Below are 22,107 nucleotides of genomic sequence, written 5' to 3' on the forward strand. Positions count from 1 at the left end.
AATCTTAGCTTCAGCCAATAAGGCTGGCTTTGATTTGGAATGGCAGTCAGTCTTTACATTATAATAGCATAAGTAGAAGCATATTAAAATTAATTTGATAAGTAACAGCTTTTATTAAAATTTCAGGCACAGTAAATGTGAAAAAATCCTTTTTTCCCTTTATCAGACTATATTCATTTTTAGATTACTTCTTTAGAGTTCAAAATGAAGATATTTTACTTCCCTTTAGATGCAACCAAATGAAGACCTGTAGAACAGATGGAGGGCACAACCTGGGATGGAGCCTTATGGTGACAGATTTGTCATAAAATCTCTACAAATCATATTTTACCACTTCATGTGGTGTACACCTGTGGCTGCTTGATAATGTAGTTTGCTGCCACACAGAAGACAGCTATAGTCTTGCAAATGCTTATTTTGCTGTCCCTATAATGTGCCTTAAAACAATAACAAAATAAAGGAACTAGGTGTCATAGGGAGATAATGTCCACAGGACGTATATAAGATGCTTTAATAACACTTCTTCCTGCCAAAATTCCTATATTTTGTGTTCTAGCCCCATGTTCCTCTGGGGTGAAGATGAGAATTTGCCATTGAAGATTGCTTTTCTGCTTCTTATGATTATAAAACAGACCTGTTCAAAATAACTTTAAGATGATAAAGAATTCCTTTTATCCCTTTTTCAGACTAATTCATTTTTAGATTACTCCTTTAGAGTTGATGACTAAATAAATTTTGTACTGTTTCTTTGCATATGCCCTGTGTTTTGTCTAGATCAGGAATTGGTCTTTTGATACTGACTGTTGAAACAGCAAGTTGTTCAGGAGGTGAAATATGTAATATTTCATAAACATAGTCTCAGTTTATTTATTTTAATATTGAAACCTTGACTGATCTCACCAATGCCTAGCTTCTTTTATGGTTTGAGGACAGTCTGAATTCTGAATATTAAATATTATATCATATTTAAGCATATCTTTATATTTTACTATATCTCATATATAATGGGACTCTTGGTCTAGTTTCATGGTATTTTAGGTCAGTGTGACTGTAAATCCTCAATTCATTATAAATAGTAATAAAAATTGTGACCGTATAACAAACTAGATCCAGTCTCTGTGAAATTTTCTCAGTATTAAAATGAACCTGAGTAATAACTTTGCACTTCTAAAATGTAAAAACAATAGAAAATGTTAACGAACACAATATATTTCTTCAAAGTTTGAAACATGTAAAAATGCCCCAAATGCAAGTAATACAAAGAAACAGAAGGCTTACATTTGAAACATATTTTGAAATTAAAAGTATTAAGGCAATTGGTAGTTTAGTATTAAAGGTAATTTTGATAAGCTCTATTTCAGTTCACAGACAGTGTCAGTTGAAATAGAATCAGTTCAGTTCAGTTCAGTCGCTCAGTCGTGTCCGACTCTGTGACCCCATGAATCGCAGCACGCCAGGCCTCCCTGTCCATCACCAACTCCCAGAGTTCACTCAGACTCACACCCATCGAGTCAGTGATGCCATCCAGCCATCTCCTCCTCTGTCGTCCCCTTCTCCTGCTGCCCCCAATCCCTCCCAGCTTCAGTCTTTTCCAAAATATAATAGAAATGTACAAACACATCTTAAAAAGTTGAAAACTCAGTCTCTCTCTGCGGTTCAAAGATCTCTAAAAACTGCTGATTTCTGATGCTAGCCCTCCGTATGTCTTATTTTTCTTATTCTACAAACATTTTTGGTTCTATTTACACATGGTTCAGTTTGCATAACCCCCAACACCTGTCCCATGCCAAATATCATCCATAGACCTTAATTCTTTGTTAAATAATTTCTTTATCTAAATTCTGAATCTCAAGAAAATAGAATTTCACTTGTCTAATTTGGGGAAGTAGGACAGCAATTTTCACATGCTTCTTTTATATTATTGCATATTTTTAAAAAGTGGAAATCGGTGATGAAATAATGATAATCATCTGATAAAGTATTGACATTTGGTAAGAATTGGGTAAATTAATGGGGTAGATTTATAATAGCTAGGTTTTTGTTTAGTAAAATGTAAAAACAACTTTTGTGTTTATTCCATAAACAAGCCCTTATTCACTACTGTGAGGTCAGTTTCTTTTCACACAATTCACCCAACATTTCATACTGAATTCTGTTTCCAATGCAGTTTGTCATTCTTCATTTCTTAATATTTTCTGGAAGCTTCTCTACTGAACTTATCAAACGTCAGCACATCTGTAACACAAACAGCATGTTAATATACCATTCAATTTTATAATTGGGTCACATATAATTACTGTTAACAATTTACATATGTTCATGTGTGCACCTGGTCACACCTGCACAATTATAGAATTATTAAAGTCACACTGCTTCTTATACATATTTCTCCAATACCATATCCACATTATCTATTGTAAAATTCTGTAATTAGAGTTTGATGCTAGCCTCTTATGGCCAATGATCATACATTATTCCTCTTTAAAATCCCAGAGAGAGCTTAGGACTAGAATTATAGTTATGATTCAGTAAAAATGTGCTATAAAGCTTTGGATTTGACTGAGTTACTGAACAACAACAACAATGTATGGTCAGATTATAGTAAGAAATCATATAAGCTAGTTCCAGAATGGTTTGAGAGTATTTTCTTTCATACCTTCATTGATAAAACATGTGAAAGACCAGAACGAAGAGGACCTATAATTTATGGAGGGCTCACATATAAATTGATCACAGGTTAAAAATGGAAAATTAACCTTAAATTTCACTTAACTGAATTGAATGACATTTTTTTTTTAACTTTTTAGAAGAAATAGAATTCAGTTTGGGTCCATTTTATTAGATTATCATTGTTCAAATAAGAAGTGAATACATAGAAAAATCAATAAATATGCTTTAATTTTTCATGCTGTTTTTCTAATGAGAAATTTTAACATTTACTAAAATACAATTTATGTTTTATAAATGGACTTTTATGCAATATATTCAGTGTGGGGTCAAAAGACCACCTGACAGATCACAGGCTATTATCATATTCAGTTCAGTTCAGTCACTCAGTCGTGTCCAACTCTTTGTGATGCCATGAATTGCAGCACACCAGGCCTCTCTGTCCATCACCAACACCCAGAGTTCACCCACACTCATGTCCATCAAGTCGGTGATGTTATCCAGCCTCATCCTCTGTCAACCCCTTCTCCTCCTACCCCCAATCCCTCCCAGCATCAGAGTCTTTTCCAATGAGTCAACTCTTCACATAAGGAGGCCAAAGTATTGGAGTCTCAGCTTTAGCATCAGTCCTTCCAAAGAAATCCCAAAGCTGATCTCCTTCAGAATGGACTGGTTGGATCTCCTTGCAGTCCAAGGGACTCTCAAGAGTCTTCTCCAACACCACAGTTCAACAGCATAAATTCTTCGGTGATCAGCTTTCTTCACAGTCCAACTCTCACATCCACACATGACCACTGGAAAAACCATATCCTTGACTAGACGGACATTTGTTGGAAAAGTAATGTCTCTGCTTTTCGATATGCTATCTAGGTGGTCATAACTTTCCTTCCAAGGAGTAAGTGTCTTTTAGTTCCATCACTGCAGTCACCATCTGCAGTGATTTTGGAACCCCCCAAATAAAGTCTGACACTCTTTCCACTGTATCCTCATCTATTTCCCATGAAGTAATGGGACCAGATGCCATGATCTTCATTTTCTGAATGTTGAGCTTTAAGCCAACTTTTTCACTCTCCTCTTTCACTTTCATCAAGAGGCTTTTTTGGAGAAGGAAATGGCAACCCACTCCAGTGTTCTTGCCTGGAGAATCCCAGGGGCGGGGGAGCCTGGTGGGCTGCTCTCTATAGGGTCGCACAGAGTCAGACACGACTGAAGCGACTTAGCAGCAAGAGGCTTTTTAGTTCCTCTTCACTTTCTGCCATAAGGGTGGTGTCATCTCCATATCTGAGGTTATTGATATTTCTCCTGGCAATCTTGATTCCAGCTTGTGTTTCTTCCAGTCCAGCGTTTCTCATGATGTACTCTGCATAGAAGTAAAATAAGCAGGCTGACAATATACAGCCTTGATGTACTCCTTTTCCTATTTGGCACCAGTCTGTTGTTCCAGTCCAGTTCTAACTGTTGCTTCCTGAGCTGTATATAGGTTTCTCAAGAGGCAGGTTAGGTGGTCTGGTATTCCCATCTCTTTCTGAATTTTCTAGTTTATTGTGATCCACATAGTCAAAGGCTTTGGCATAGTCAATAAAGCAGAAATAGATGTTTTTCTGGAAGTCTCTTGCTTTATCCATGGTCCAATGGATGTTGGCAATTTAATCTCTGGTTCCTCTGCCTTTTCTAAAACCAGGTTGAACATCTGGAAGTTTATGGTTCATGTATTGCTGACGCCTGGCTTGGAGAATTTTGAGCCTTACTTTACTAGCATGTGAGATGAGTGCAATTGTGAGATAGTTTGAGCATTCTTTGGCGTTTCCTTTCTTTGGGATTGGAACGAAAACTGAACTTTTCCAATCCTGTGGCCACTGCTGAGGTTTCCAAATTTGCTGGCATATTGAGCACAGCACTTTCACAGCATCATCTTTCAGGATTTGAAATAGCTCAACTGGAATTCTATCACCTCCACTAGCTTTGTTCATAGTGATGCTTTCTAAGGTCCACTTGACTTCACATCCAGAATGTCTGGCTCTAGATGAGTGATCACACCATCGTGATTATCTTGGTCGTGAAGATCTTTTTTGTACAGTTCTTCTGTGTATTCTTGGTGCCTCTTCTTCATATCTTCTGCTTTTGTTAGGTCCATACCATTTCTGTCCTTTATTGAGCCCACGTTTGCATTAAAGGTCCCCTCGTATCTGTAATTTTCTTGAAGAGATCTCTAATCTTTCCCATTCTCTTGTTTTCCTCTATTTCTTTGCATTGATTGCTGAAGAAGGCTTTGTTATCTCTTCTTGCTATTCTTTGGAACTCTGCATTCAGATGCTTATATCTTTCCTTTTCCCCTTTGCTTTTCACCTCTCTTCTTTTCACAGCTATTTGTAAGGCCTCCCCAGACAGCCATATTGCTTTTTGGCATTTCTTTTCCATGGGGATGGTCTTGATCCCTGTCTCCTGTACAATGTCACGAACCTCATTCCATAGTTCATCAGGCACTCTATCTATCAGATCTAGTCCCCTAAATCTATTTCTCACTTCACTGTATATCATAAGGGATTTGATTTAAGTCATACCTGACTGGTCTACTGGTTTTCCCTACTTTCTCAGTTTAAGTCTGAATTTGGCAATAAGGAGTTCATGATCTGAGCCACAGTCAGCTCCCAGTCTTGTTTTGCTGACTGTTTATAGCTTCTTCATCTTTGGCTGCAAAGGATGTAATCAATCTGATTTTGGTGTTGACCATCTGGTGATGTCCATGTGTAGAGTCTTCTCTTGTGTTGTTGGAAGAGGGTGTTTGCTATGACCAGTGCATCTCTTAGCATAACTCTATTAGCCTTAGCCCTGCTTCATTCCACATTCCAAGGCCAAATTTGCCTGTTACCTCAGGTGTTTCTTGACTTCCTACGTTTGCATTGCAGTCCCCTATAATGAAAAGGTCATCTTTTTTGTGTGTTAGTTCTGAAAGGTCTTGTAGGTCTTCATAGAACCGTTCAACTTCTGCTTCTTCAGCATTAGTAGTTGGGGCATAAACTTGGATTTCTGTGATATTGAATGGTTTGCCTTGGAAATGAGCAGAGATCATTCTGTCGTTTTTGAAATTGCATCCAAGCACTGCATTTTGGACTCTTTTGTTGACTATGAAAGCTACTCCATTTCTTCTAAGGGATTTCTGCCCACAGTAGTAGATATAATGGTCATCTGAGTTAAATTTACCCATTCCATTCCATTTAACTTCGCTGATTCCTAGAATGGCGACATTCTCTCTTGCCATCTCCTGTTTGACTACTTCCAATTTGCCTTGATTCATGGACCTACATTCCAGGTTCCTATGCAGTATTGCTCTTTATAGCATCAGACCTTGCTTCTATCACCAGTCACATCCACAACTGGGTATTGTTTTTGCTTTGGCTCCATTCCTTCATTCTTTCTGGAGTTATTTCTCTATTGATCTCCAGTAGAGTGTTGGGCACCTACTGACCTGGGGAGTTCCTCTTTCAGTATCCTATCATTTTGCCTTTCATACTGTTCATGGGGTTCTTAAGCAAGAATACTGAAGTGGTTTGCCATTCCCTTCTCCAGTGGACCACATTCTGTCAGACCTCTCCGCCATTACCCACCCATCTTGGGTGGCCCCACACGGCATGGCTTAGTTTCATTGAGTTAGAGAAGGCTGTGGTTCATTTGATTAGATTGATTAGTTTTTTGTGATTATGGTTTTTGTTTTTGCCTTCTGATGCCTCTCGCAACACCTACCGTCTTACTTGGGTTTCTCTTACCTTGGACGTGGGGTATCTCTTCAGGGCTGATCCAGCAAAGCACAGCCACTGCTCCTTACATTGGACAAGGGGTATCTTCTCACAGCCGCCCCTCCTGACCTTGAATGTGGAGTAGCTACTCTCAGCCATTAGGATTTTAAAAAAATACACTGTCTTGTTCATTCAGAATGTATTGCTATGAGAAAAAATAACATTTTGTGAGCTTAATAATAAAGATGATTTACTTTTTGGCACAAACCAATTCATCAAGTAGTAAATTAGCTCTTTGTATTAATCACTTTCATTGATGATGAAAAGCTATACAAAACTTAATACCTAATATGTATATAATTTTTGTACAACTTATATAATTGTTGTTCAGTTGCTATTGTGTCTGACTCTTTGCCATCCCATGGACTGAAGCATGCCAGGCTTCCCTGTTCATCACCAACTCCCGGTGCTTGCTCAAACTCATGTCCATCAAATCAGTGATACCATCCCACCTCTCATCCTCTGTTGTTCCATCCTCCTCCAACCTTCAATCTTTCCCAGCATCAGGGTCTTTTCCAGTGACTTGGCTCTTTGCATCAGGTGGCCAAATTATTGGAGCCTCAACTTCACAGTATCAGTCCTTCCAATGAATATTCAAGGTTGATTTCCCTTGGATTGACTGGTTTGTTCAAGGGACTCTCAGGAGTCTTCTCTAGCATCACAGTTTGAAAACATCAGTTCTTCAGTGCTTGGCCTTCTTTATGCTCCAACTTTCACATCCGTAGGTGGCTATTGGATAAAGTATAACTTTAACTATAGGAATCTTTCCTGGCAAAGTGGTCTCTCTGCATTTTAATACACTGTGTTTGTCATAGCTTTTATTCCAAGGAGCAAGTGTCTTTTAATTTTAAGGCTGCAGTCACTATCTGCAGTGATTTTTGGAGCCCAAGAAAAAAAGTCTGTCATTGTTTCAATTTCTTCCCTATCTATTTACCATGAAGTGATAGGACTGGTTGCCATGATCTTCATTTTTTGAATGTTGCATTTTAAGCCAGCTTTCTCACTGTCCCTTTTCACCCTCCTCAAGAGGCTCTTTCATTCCTCTTAGCTTTCTGCCATTAGAATGGTATCATATGCCTATCTGAGGTTGTTCATATTTTTCCTGGCAATCTTGATTCCACTTGTGCATTCATCTTGGTATTTTGCATTATGTACTCTTCATAGAAGTTAAATAAGCAGGGTGACAATATATAGGCTTGATGTACTCCTTTCCCAATTTTGAACCAGTCTGTTGCTCCATGTCCAGATCTAACTGTTGTTTCTTGATCTCCATATAGGTTTCTCAGGAGATAAGTAAGGTGGTCTGGCCTTCCCATCTCTTTCAGAACTTTCCACAGTTTGTTGTAATCCACACAGTCAAAGGATTTCACATAGTCAATGAAGCAGAAATATATCTTCTTCTGAAATTCTCTTACTTTTTCTACCAGCTTATGTTGGTAATTTGATCTCTGATTCCTCTGTTTTTTCTAAATCCAGCTTGTATATGTGAAAGTCCTCAATTCATGCACTGATGAAGCCTAGCTCTAAGGATTTTGAGCATTTCCTTGCTAGCATGTGACATTAGCTCAATGTATGATAGTCTGAACATTCTTTGGAGTTGCCCTTTTTGGGATTGGAATGAAAACTGACCTTTTCCAGTCCTGTGGCCACTGCAGAGTTTTCCAATTTTCTGGCACATTTAGTGCAGCACTTTCACAGCATCATATTTTAGGATTTGAAATAGCTCAGTTGGAATTCCATTAGTTCCACTAGCTTTGTTCACAGCAATGCTTCCTAAGGCCCACTTGACTTCACACTCCAAGATATCTGGCTCTAGGTGAGGGACCACAACATCATGGTTATCGAGGTCATTAAGATCTTTTTTGTACAGTACTTCTTTGTATTATTGCCACCTCTTCTTAGTATCTTCTGCTTCTGGTAGGTCCACACTACTTCTGTCCTTTATTGAGCTCATCTTTGCTTGAAATGTTCCCTTGGTTGTTTCAAATTTTCTTTAAGAGATCTCTCAATTGCTCAGTCATGTCTGACTCTTTGTGACCTGATGGACGGCAGCATGCCAGGCTTCCCTGTCTATCACCAACTCCCAGAGCTTACTCAAACTCATGTCCTTCAAGTTGGTGATGCTATCCAACCATCTCATCCTCTGTCATCCCCTTCTCCTCCTGGAGCTTACCCGACTACTTGAAGAACCATAGCTTTGACTAGATAGATTTTGTTGCCAAAGTAGTATCTCTGCTTTTTAATATGCTGTCTAGGGTGGTTATAGCTTTCCTTCCAAGGAGCAAGTGTCTTTTAATTTCATGGCTGCAGTCACCATCTGCAGTGATTTTGGAGCCCAAGAACATAAAGTCTATCATTGTTTTCATTGTTTCCACTATCTATTCTTTCCTATTCTATTGTTTTCCTCTATTTCTTTGCATTGGTAACTTAATCAGGCTTTCTTATGTCTCCTTGCTATTCTTTGGAACTTTGCATTCAGTTGTGTATATCTTTGCCTTTCTACTTTGCTTCCACTTCTCTTCTTTTCTCAGCTATTTGTAAGGCCTCCTCAGACAATCATTTTACCGTCTTACATTTCTTTTTCTTTGGGATGGTTTAAACAAGCACAACTTTGCTTGTATATTCAAAATCTTTTTGTATAGTTTTATAAGTCAGTATTATATTTGAATTTTAAAGCCTGGCTATTAAGGCATGAGTGAAGTTTAAATTAATTGATTTAAATAAGACAGTTATCAGACTTCTAAGAAACAATGCTACTAACTCTCTGCTCCCTATTTGACACATATTACCTCATATCTTTGGGTTTTGCACCCAAGGATTTAATTAATCAATTATTCAGCCAATTGTGAATTGAAACTTAAACCCCAATTTGTTGAATCCTAGAATGCAAAACCCACAGGTATAAAGGTCCAAATGTATTCATTTTACTCTGTGTGTGTGTGTGTGTGTGTGTGTGTGTGTGTGAATGTGCATGTGCACACATGCGTGCACTCAGTCATTCAGTTGTGTCTGATTCATTTTGACCCCATGGACTGCAGTCCACCAGATCATCTGTGCTTTGAATTTTCCAGGCAAGAATACTGGAGTGGGTTGCCATTTCCTCCTCCAGAGGATCTTCCTGACCCAAGGATCTAATCTGTGCCTCTTGTGTCTACTGTATTGGCAAGCAGATTCTTTACCACTGAGCTACCTGGCAAGTCCATTCGCTGTACTCCATCATTTTATATGACTCAAGCATCTGCAGATTTTGGTATGCATGGAGGCTCCTGGAACCAGTTTCCTCTAGATACTGGATGATAGCTGTTCTAATATCTAATGCTTTTTTTTTTTTTTAATCAGTGAATGTGATTTCCTCATAGCTCAGTCAGTAACGAATCTGCCTGCGATACAGGAGATATGCTCAGTTCTTCAGTCAGGAAGGTCCTCTGGGGAAGGAAATGGCAACCCACTCCAATATTCTTGTCTGGAAAATTCTATGGACAGAAGAGCCTGGCAGGCTACAGTCTATGTGGTCCCAAGAGTCAGAACATGACTTAGCGACTAAACCACCACAAAGTTTCCTTCATTTAGAAATGCAGTTTAACTGGTTATAGAATTCTTGGTTGACTTTGGGCTGCTATAGCAAAATGCCACAGACTGGGTGGCTTATAAACAATAAACATTTAGTTTTCATGGTTCTGATGACTGGAAATCCAAGATCAGGGTCAAGTTATGATGAAAGCCTCTTTCAAGACTGGAAAATAGATGACAAGAAAAATTGGAAAAGAGGTATGTGAATATTCCCTTCTGAGCAATCAGATAATGTAAAGATATTTGTGTTCCATGTGAATGGTCACTGGAGAGTAACCTCAGCAGAGGAAGACTTTAATAATCAAGTAGATAACATCACCCATTCTGTGGGTACAAGTCAATTTCTTTCCCCAGCCACTTCTATTACATCCAAAGGACTCATGAACAAAGTGACTATGATAGCAAGGATGGAGATTACACATGGGTTTAGCATCACTGACTTCCATTTACCAAGGCTACAACCTGGCTACCACCCTTCTTGTTGTTATCTTTATTTGGAGCTTAAGTGGGAGTTTAAGGAGATATGTATGGTTGACTAGTGAAGCTCCAATACTTTGGCCAACTGAGTGAAGAGACAGCTCTTTGGAAAAGACCCTAATGCTGGGAAAAATTGAAAGCCAAAGGAGAAGAGTGTAGCAGAGGATGAGATGGCTAGATAACATCACTGACTCAATGGACCTCAAGCAAACTCTGGGAGATAGCAAAGGACAGGGAATCCTGGTGTACTGCACTCCATTGTGTTGCAAAGAGTCAGACAAAACTTAATGATGGAACAACAACAAGTTTGCAATGGTTAATTTTATGTGTCAACTGACTGGGCCACAGGGTGCTCAGATGTTTAGTTGAACACTATTCTAGGTGTGTCAATTAGAGTGTTTCTGGATGAGATTAACATTTGCATTGGTAGAATGAAAAAAGCAAATCACCCTCCCTAATGTGGGTGGACCCCATCTAATTTGTCCATAGAACAAAAAGGGTTAAATGAGATAGAATTCCTCTCTCTATGCCTGTCTGCATTTGTTTATTGAAAAGAAAATAATTTTGGTGTTGGAGGATGTTCAAAACATGTGAAATATAATAGTCACAATGACAATTGTGATCTGAGCTCTACACATTCTAACAGGTGAGTCAGATTAAACAAGTGTGATTAAGAGGTTAATTTCAAGTGGTAATAACTACTATGGAGGTCTGGCTTCATGGGCTTACAGTCTGAGCAGACATATAGGAACCTATACCTAGAAAGACTATGCATTTTCTTTAATGCTCTGCTCTCACTGTCTTAAAATTCCTAGTAGTTTTTGAACAAGGAGTCTGGTATTTGTATTTTTTCAATGGACCCTGCAAGTTATGTAACCAGACCTGGTGGTATAAAGAAATCCAAACAGAGTAACAGAGAGTGATAGTCTGAAGTGAAATGAGACTATATTAGATAGTGAGGCCAGGGAAAATCTCTCTGAAAAGGTTTTACTTTAATTAAGATGTCAACAAGATATGCATATATCCATATGAACAGAACATTTCAGACAGAGAAAACAAGAAATGTAAAGGCACTGAGTGTGCTGTGTTTAGCTGTTGTTGAGTGTGAGAAAACAAGCTGATATGACTGGATGGTGGAGCATGTGACAAACGCTAGGGGATGAGGTGAGACAGGTGATGGGGACTAGGGTGTGTATAATGCTTGTGTGCTCCATTGCTAAGTGTGTCTGACCCTTTGCACCTGTGCATAATACTTTGGTATAAAAAAGAGGTTTACAGTTTAATTTCTTAGATTTCTTTTATGTGTGCAATAGGCATTCACAAAGATTATAAAGGAAGAAAACAACCATGATAATAATTTGGGCTTTATGTTTGATAGTTCTATCATGAGAAAAGATTTTTGCTATTATTATAAATATTATTTCCAGATAGGCATAACAAATATCAGTTCAGTTCAATTCAGTCACTCAGTAGTGTCCGACTCTTTGTGACCCCATGAATCACAGCACGCCAGGCCTCCCTGTCCATCATCATCTCCTGGAGTTCACTCAAACTCACATCCATCGAGTCGGTGATGCCATCCAGCCATCTCATCCTCTGTCGTCCCCTCTTCCTCCTGCTTCCAACCCCTCCCAGCATCAGAGTCTTTTCCAATGAGTCAACTCTATCCATGAAATGGCCAAAGTACTGGAGTTTCAGCTTTAGCATCATTCCTTCCAAAGAACATCCAGGGCTGATCTCCTTTAGAATGGACTGGTTAGATCTCCTTGCAGTCCAAGGGACTCTCAAGAGTCTTCTCCAACACCACAGTTCAACAGCATCAATTCTTCAGCATTCAGCTTTCTTTACAGTCCAACTCTCACATCCACACATGACCACTGGAAAAACCATAGCCTTGACTAGATGGACCTTTGCTGGCAAAGTAATGTCTCTGCTTTTCAATATGCTATCTAGTTGTTGAAAATTGGACACTGCTGTTGGAAAAAGAGACATTTTAGTGTTATGAGACAGAAGTAAAACATCCAATCCTGTTTATTTTCTTCATGTTCTTATTTAGTGTTTGTCATCACTTTCTAAATCTTTTGGGTGGACTGCCCACATTCTGAAATAGTTCATTCTCAAGACCACATTCTGGACGAAATAGGAGTCCAATACATACAATCATTTTATATGAGGAAAATATGTACCTTATAATTATCTGTGTAATTAATGTTGTAATCCTAATATAAGATCAGAATTCTTGTACCAAGCCATTTTTTTTTTCTTCCTGAAATGACCCTTCAGCATAAGTTACAGCTAAGGATAAATGAAACCAGAGCAGTCTCTATTGATTAGGTACAGGGAGAACTTTTTTAATTAGATTCTTTGACTGTGCTTTAAAACATCATCATCCTTTAAAACTCTAGTCATCATATTACTTAATGTGATCATATTATTCATTTTAACCACCCTAAGTGTCATATTCCCCTTGAATTTGGAAAATGTTGCTTCTAGTCCCATTATAATAAAGACCGTGTACAAAATGATATATAAAAGCTACAATTCACTCTTTAAAAATCACCTTTAGGCCTTGTAAAAGTTTTAAAAATATGTGTTTGTGTATAAAGAAAAAGGTTGTCCTAAATACTTCTTTTATTTCTTTAGTCATTCATCCCTAGTAATAGCTTCAACAAAGGACATGTACAGCATGTAGTTACATGGAAAGTAAAGTGCCCTTACATTTTGTCATAGTACTTTAATAGTCTCAATAAATGGGAGGTCAAGTTTAGAATTCATCATATTTTTGAAAATTTATTAAGTATCGTGGAAACCTATGATTTAGATAGGAGAAATAGATCTTTCCTTTTCCTGATCATATTTTACTCTTGGTAATTCTTATAGTTCAAGATGAGCATTATGTGGTACTATAATTATATTTTATGTTCTTGACATAAACAGCAGAATTTTATGATGCTCTAATTTGGAAAAATAAGAAGCAATTATGAATTCAGTGTTAATGTTAGCCTTATCTAGAAGTCAAGAAATGAGAGATACAATTATTAATTTGCACTTGTGCAATCTAATATCCTCCACATTTTATTTCTATTATTTATCTGTAGGGGAAAATTACCTGTTTCAACAGATTAAAGCCAAAACTTAACTCAAAAATTATTGAATCTTTTTTCTCTTGCTCATGACAAACATATTCCATAGTATTCCATAGTGAGAGAGTCATCTTTTTTGAGTGTCAATTTAGTTTTATCAGATATCCGAAAACTCTTTAATATAGCTGTGGTCAGCAAAATTCACAGGAAATATGGGTGGTCACATAGAGCCTTAAAGCTGGACTCCAAATTTTCTTGACTGTTCCTTTTATTGTAAACTTTTGGGCAAACTAGAACTTCTAATGGTTGCCATAGGATTGGACCAAAGCACCTCATGCATGAAGCACTGCAATAGAAAGTACAAAAATGATATAGTCATGCAGTCTTCTGGCTTTAAGAATTAAGGACTGAGTGGCAAGTCACTTCAACTCTTTTGGAATATTTCCTATATAAGAATGGGGGTACCCTATAAAAGGTGAAATAATGGGCCATCAACAATGTTCACTATTCAATCCTGAGAATTTACAAGGTTTTTGCCTTACATGGCAAATGGACTTAGAAGACATGGTTACTAAAAATTTTGAAATGGGGAGATTGTCATGGATTATCTGTTGGGCACAATGTAGTGTCCTTATTAGTTATAAAGGAGACAAGAGAAGCAGAGTCAGAGAAGGAGATGAAACAACAGAATTAGAGGTTGCAGTGATCTGACACATTTTTGTGAGCTTTGAAGACAGAAAAGGACCCTGAGCCAAAGAATGTAGGTGGCCTCTCGAAGCTGTAAAAGTCAAGAAATTGATGCTTCCCTAGAGTTTCCAGGATGGCAGCCCTGCCAACACCTTGATTTTAGCCAGTAAGACCCATTTCATACTTGTGATCTCCATTAATGTAAGACAATAAATTTATAAGCCACAATATTGATGGTAATTTGTTAGCAACAATAGGAAACTAATGCACTCCACATTGTAAGATTTTGTGAGGATTACATTTTCTTAACCCAGATTTGGGCCTCAAGAAACATTATATTATACAAGATGTAAAGGGAATTTAAGCAGAGATTTGCTGAGAACTGTGTGGATATGCTCCCTTGAAATTTCTCTTATCCAGGAAACAGTGGTTATAATTACTTTGGGGAGACTAAAGAACTTGGGCACAGGAAGAAATGTTATTGTGTTTTCTTAGCATGAGCAGTTTCAGTGTGCTGAACTATAGCATTGCCTGGCCTTAAAAGCGTGCTTAAAATTTTTCTATGTGCTGTGCATCACTGCTGAATAGTGAATTACTGTAGTTCACTAGTCTGTGTTTTCCTTCTGCCCCCACCACATTTCTACCATATTTTTTCCCATTGCCTTGGGGAGTTCACTCATAGGTTACAAGTTTCAATTGTTTTACTGCTTCAAGGCACATTTAGACTCTGAGTTGCCAAGAAATCTAACCTGACAGAATGAGAAATAAACAGCTCTATCTCTTGGAATGCGTATGATTATGAGTTACTGGTTAGTACTTTACTCCTGGTTTCAGAAAAAGAAACTGCCATAAAGGTCACAGCTGCAAAACATTCTAGGTGACTCTGATATTTTTAGTTACCATAAATAAACATGCACATTTCCTTGTTTGTGTTCATTTCCTTACCCAGATACTGGGTCTAACCATTGCCTGATTGAGTGAATGACCTCAACCAGAAAATGAAGCAGATTTTATTTTACACATTTAAAGGAGCTATATGGAACTTTACACCATGTTTTATCTCCTATTCAGTGACAAGTGCTTTTAATTATTATAGACATATTTAAATACTACAAATGTCTCAGAGACCTAAGATATAAGATAATGGTTGCAGATGTAATTTGTATTCATTTATGGATGATCTGACAGCTTAGAGGTAGATATGACTCTAGAGGCCCTAGAATTTAAAGCAAACATAGATGCTTAATTAGAAAATAAATTAACTCTGTACATTTATATTTTTAATGTATTACATGAGTCATTCAATGTAATTTCACCTGGACATGTACATATTTTATTGCCTTTTAAAGTAGTAATCACCTTTCTTTTGCTCTGTGACACTAAAATATAATTTGAATGGCTTTTCCCCCTCCCATTTTTATCCAAAAGCCATATAGAGCCAAAGATTTTTTTTTTTTTTGGTTCTTTAAAATCCATTAATGCATATTAAAATAACTAAAGGCAGCTACAGCAGACTTAACTTGTCTCATTATCAGGATACGTAATTTAACAGGGCGTTTATGTAGAAGTGCGTTCTTAATAGTTTAGTTCAGTTCAGTCACTCAGTCATGTCTGACACTTTGAGACCCCATGGATTGTGGCACGCCAGGCTTCCATAATCATCACTAAGCCCTGGAGCTCACTCAAACTCATGTCCATCGAGTCGGTGATGCCATACAACCATCTTGTCCTCTGCCATCCCCTTCTCCTCCTGCCTTCAATCTTTCCCAGCATCGGGGTCTTTTCTAATGAGTCAGTTCTTTGCATTAGGTGGCCAAATTATTGGAATTTCAGCTTCAGAATCAATCCTTCCAATGAATATTCAGGACTGATTTCCTTTAGGACTGACTTGCTTGATCTCCAGACATTCCAAGGGGCTCTCAAGATTCTTCTCCAACACGACAGTTCAAAAGCATCAATTCTTTGGTGCTCAGCTTTCTTTATGGTCCAACTCTCACATCTAAACATGACTACTAGAAAAGCCATAGCTTTGACTAGATGGACCTTTGTTGGCAAAGTCAAGCATCTATGGTTTAATATGCTGTCTAGATTTGTCATAGCTTTTCTTCCAAGGAGCAAGAATATTAATTTCATGGCTGCAGTCACCATCTGCAGTGATTTTGGAGTCAAAGAAAATAAAATCTGTCACTGTTTCCGTTGTTTCCCCATCTATTTGCCATGAAGTGATAGGACCTGATGGCATGGTCTTAGTTTTTTTAAATGTTGAGTTTCAAGCCAACTTTTTCACTTTCCTCTTTCACTTTCATCAAGAGGCTTTTAAATTCCTCTTCACTTTCTGCCATAAGGGTGGTATCATCTATATATCTAATGTTATTGATGTTTCTCTTGGCAATTTTGGTTCCAGCTTGAGCTTCATCCAGCATGTCATGTCACATGATGTACTCTGCATATAGGTTAAATAAGCAGGGTGACAATATACAGCCTTGACGTACTCCTTTCCCAATTTGGAACCCGTTCATTGTCCCATGTCCAGTTCGAACTGTTACTTCTAGACCTGCATATAGCTTTCTCAGGAGGCAGGTAAGGTGGTTTAATATTCCTATCTCTTTAAGAATGCTCCAGTTTGCTGTGATTCACACAGTCAAAGACTTTGGCTCAGTCAATAAAAGAGAAGTAGATGTTTTTCTGGAACTCTATTGCTTTTTCAATGATCCAATGTATGTTGGCAATTTGATCTCTGGTTCCTCTGCCTTTTCTAAATCCAGCTTGAACAACTGGAAGTTCCAGTTCACATCTTGTTGAAGCCTAGCTTGGGGAATTTTGAGCATCATTTTGCTAGCATGTGAGATGAGCGCAATTGTGCGGTAGTTTAAACATGATAACATTCTTAATACTAATGTTATTAAAAATTCTGGGGAAGTGAGGCCTTAATGGAGAGAAGCAGCCCCCAGCAGCTGGAGGACAAGCTGTAAGTGAGGTCATTTGTGGGGGAGTGATGTAAATATATTATTTGATAGTATATAATGATCTTCATGTAGAAAAAAAATTAAGCCAAGAAAAAATAAATACATTAGTTAGATATAAAGGAGAAGAGAAAATTGGAAGGAGAAGTATAATACTTACATTTTTGCCCAACCATTGTGTTTGGACAGAATTTGGAGAGAGGATTATGCTAATTTATTTAAAGTGAAAAATTAAGATGTTAGATACTGGATCCCAGATATCCTTTTGGCATTCCCATTCACTGCAGTCTGTTTCTCTTGCATACCACTTCTTCAACTCCTGCACTAAGGCTACAAATCTTAATGTAAGAAGTATAAACTCAGAGGAAATTTCAGCACTCTCAGTGGCTTATAAAACCTTCAGGATTTATTTCTCCCTGGGATTATTAGGTGGGAGTAAGAACAGCTCTGTTCAGAGCAACAAACATTAACAAGATGACACAAGCACGTCTTGAAAAATGAAAAATACAAGTAATGCAGTGAAAGAGAAAGCCACTTAGGCATTTCTGACTCTGGAGTGGATAGCCTTTCCCTTCTCCAGGGGATCTTCCCAACCCAGGGATCAGACCCTTGTCTCCTGTATTGCAAGTGGATTTTTCACCAGCTGAGCCACAAGGGAAGCCCAAGAATGATGGATTGGGTAGCCTATCCCATTTCTAGCAGATCTTCCTGACCTAGGAATCAAACCAGGGTCTCCTGCATTGCAGACAGATTATTTACCAACTGAGCTATCAGGGAAAAGTAATTCAGAAAACAAAATTATTTTTCCAAAATTTGATATAGTTTATAAATATGAAGACTTCCTTACTATGTATAAATGTGTTACTATATATAAATTTATTATTGTAATATAATTATAAACATGTAATATGGTATATAATATTTTATAATAATATATAAATTGCTACCATATATAAATATTTGTCAAATTTCTATACCCTAGGGAATATTTTGGCAAAATATTTCAAAAGTTCAGAATAAAAGTTTTGATAATGTCTATACCTTTGACATTTATATCATTAGAATATACCCACTTGGGAAATCATTGCAAGGAAAAAGAGTAGATGAAGGGTTGACAAATTTAATGTCTATAAAAGTGCTCATACACCTGAATAAGACAAAAGCTAAAGTAGAAACAACACCAGACAAAGTGAGTAAGAAATCAACAAAAGAAGAAAAATATACTGCTCTAATAACAAATATGATATAGCAACCAATGTCATTTATAAGCAAATAAAAGGTAATTAAAACATACATCATTTTGGACTATTAAATCTTCATTTATTTAAAGAGAATCATTACTGGTGACATAATCACAATGAAAAGAGGTATGAAATGACGGAAAACCCTGATAATATCACTGACTCCAGTGTTTCTGTTAAAGATGAGCTGAGGCAGAACTAACCCACCTTCACCTTGAGTGCCAACCTAATTCCCTTCTTCCTCAGATATTCTTTACAAACTTGATTCTAGAGTCTTATTTTTTTTATGAAATTACATATTCTAAATAACTAAAGATGTATGCTTTCAAAATCTTTTCTAGAATGTTGTAGAATCTACCAGATTTGCCATGGTCCTATTTGAAGAACAGCTATAAAGAAGAAACATGCTAGAGAGAGCAATAGATAATGAATGTCTTCTTCAAGACTGCTAACTTAAAAGATACCAGCATAATAAAGGGTATATTCATCTGCCTTTTATCTTCCCTCTAATCAAGCAGAATTATTCCACGGTTCAGTTTCAAAAAACCAGAAGATAGACTATGAAGTAGAACTAAACATTCTACCACCTGTTTTCTTCTATTTATACACCTAGTTGAGGAAATGCTATAAAATAAGCATTCCAATGCTAAATAGATGAACATATGTTTTTACCTGTAAGTGATTTAATAACAATAACTAAGGAAATTTTTGTTAACTTTTATTGCAAGTCAGTGACTAAGGAACAAGAAAAATAGATTTGAAAACATGAAAAATAATTTAAAAGTACAGTAAAAACAAACATGATTTTTTTGTCTTTACTGAATGTTCTATTGGTCTTAATTTTCATTAATCACTAGCACTTTTCCAATCAGGAACTATCCTCTTCAATAACTTTAAAAAAATGAATAATATGAAGAAATGCATTCAGCTGAAAAAATAAAGATAAGAGATGAAAATGAAGAAGAGACAAGCAGAGAAAGGGATAAGAACTGATTTTGAACCCAATTAACCCATTCTTCATTTTTTTTATTAAGTTGTCATGATACTAAGTTCAGAATGTTCCCTTGTTCTTTCCATTTGTAATCAAGTTGATTATCAACAATATCTGAGAGAGACAAGTGTATAGCAAATCAGTATAGCTTATGTTATTTAATGTGATAATTAGGCAAATTGAAATTTCTCTTTCCATATCCAGATTCTCCAGAAACTTACCGGTTGAAAATGCATATTATAACTGGAAATGAAGCAATGAAAATAACCCTTGATTTCACATTCCTAATTCTATTTATTTTATTGATAAGTATATCTTGAAAAATACTTATTTTTACTGTCTAAGAAACTTTGATATAAACCTCCATTTTCAGATCCTCCTTCAGAATGTTGTAAAATTAACCTTAAACAAAACAAAATTAAATTTTAAAATAAAGGTTGAAACTGAGAGTTTAGTCAACAAATCAATATCCAAATGTGTGCTAGAACCACTAAAAATGTATTGCAGCTTCCAGTTTATTCTGTTGTTATAATATTGTGCCATGAGATAGATGAATCTACACTGAAAGATACTTTAACATTATTTGAAAGATCATTGATTCTACTACTACATTTTACCATTTTCTTTGTAATGATTCTGCCCTCACCATTATTCCATTTTTTTCATTCCCTACACCATTTATTAAATTTTCAGTAATTCTATTAATCCATTTTCATACATATAATTGGCATTATTTTTTAAACTGAGACAGAAGCCATTTAATATGAGACTCCTTAAGCTTACTTTTATAAATTTTTATCTTTATCAATAGATTGTTCATCTTTCCTGCATCATGAAAAAACATCTCTATTCTATATACAGAGCTATTGGCTTAGTTTTGATTGCTTCTAAAATTTTACTCCTACCTTACTCCATCAATTACCACACTCCTTTTTCTCTTCTATTTTATTTTTTTCCTCTTCACTCTGTTCTCTCACAGATTTTTGCCCCCCAAATCTGGCTATAAAATTATCCAGTTTCTCCTATTAAAAGAAAAGAAAAAGGTCGGAAGTTCCTTTTAGTCACTCTGTTTAAGGAGAACGATAAGTATTTATTGAAAGTATTAAGTATTCATTGTAGCTGATATAATATTTCAGGTTTTACTGATGAGTTAATTAAGGTCTAGAGGGTAAAGGGTTAATTGATTTGCCCAATGTCACAAGTAAATGGTAGAATTGGGTTTAGCTATAACTCTGCCTCACTCCACATCACACTGTCACATTTATTATTTTTATAGTAGCAAGATTATTCCCTACACTACCTTTATACAATATATGCCTCACAATATTTGCAATCTGTCTTCTGCTACCACATTTCTTTTTTAAACCCCTTGGCAGCAAGGATGTGTTTGTCACTGAAGGCTAAAATTTCTTTCAGCATCTATATTCTTTTTTTTTTTTTTTTTAAATTTTAAAATCTTAAATTCTTACATGCAGGAGGGGGGTTCATGTTTGGCATCTATATTCTTTAAAAATTCTGGAAATTATCACTTATGACCTCTTCTTTGTTCTTATAATGATCTAAATTCTTGTCTTTCATGAACCATCTTCCCCTAGTTTATTTTCATTCTTTATGGCTGACCTTTTTCTCTTCCTTTGCCTCTTCCCTTTTTTCCTCATCCTCAAAGTTCTGTCATTTGCTTCTTTATTCAATACTCTCTCACTTGGGCTCATATTATTATATCCCAACTGAGCTATTACAGGAGCTGAGTAATTGATAATTTTCTCTCTTTTCATTTTTTTGAAAGGGTGAGACTGAGCCTCTCTGTAGAATAAGGTCTGTTTAGTCAGCTAGAAATTAAAGACAAATGAAAGAAAGCTAATTTTGAAATATTTTTTTAGAGAAAAGATACCAATTGTTATTTACATCTTAAAAGTAAGGTAACACAGCAATAGATGATACATTAAATGCAAATCACCATGGATAATTCAGCAAAGAAAAAATATAGAAATAGTAGTAGGTAGCTCGTACTGGAATTTCTGGAATAAGGAATCAATTTGGAATGTGGGCATAGAGGGAATCTTGGTAGTCAGAACAACAGCAGAGTCAAATACAGAAGCATAGTAGAAGGGAGGTCTGTCAGAGCCACAGGGCAGTTGGCCACAGCTTCATCCACCAGTGCACAAGGCACTGGTTCTTGAATCCCATTGGTGTATCATATAATGATGTTATAGTGATAAACAATAAAGGAAAGGAAAAGTTCAAGAGATGTACTGCTAGGGACTGGTGAACGTAGGTGAGAAACAGGATAAAAGAGCTATGAAGATGAGTTCATTCTCATATTAAAACTTTTATATTATTTCTAGATTGTGTAAATAATAAAATAACAGCATTAGCAAAATAGCTGGGAAACTGAAGGAACCTAATAGGAAAAGTGAAAAAAAAGTTGAGGAAGGTACAACTGGAGATTGAGACTGGGCATGTAGAGATTACAGCCAGGAAATGTTAATCTTTATTATAAAACTTTCTAGACAAGTAGAAGTATTTCATAAATTAAAGCAAGTAAAGTAAAGAAATAAAGCAACTGTAACTTAATGTCTCTGTAGGTAACTGTTCTTTTTTTTAATATACACATTTATTTTATTTTTTAATTTA

The sequence above is a fragment of the Capra hircus genome, chromosome 1 (genome assembly GCF_001704415.2).
Source record: "Capra hircus breed San Clemente chromosome 1, ASM170441v1, whole genome shotgun sequence".
In the NCBI taxonomy this organism is placed as follows: domain Eukaryota; kingdom Metazoa; phylum Chordata; class Mammalia; order Artiodactyla; family Bovidae; genus Capra; species Capra hircus.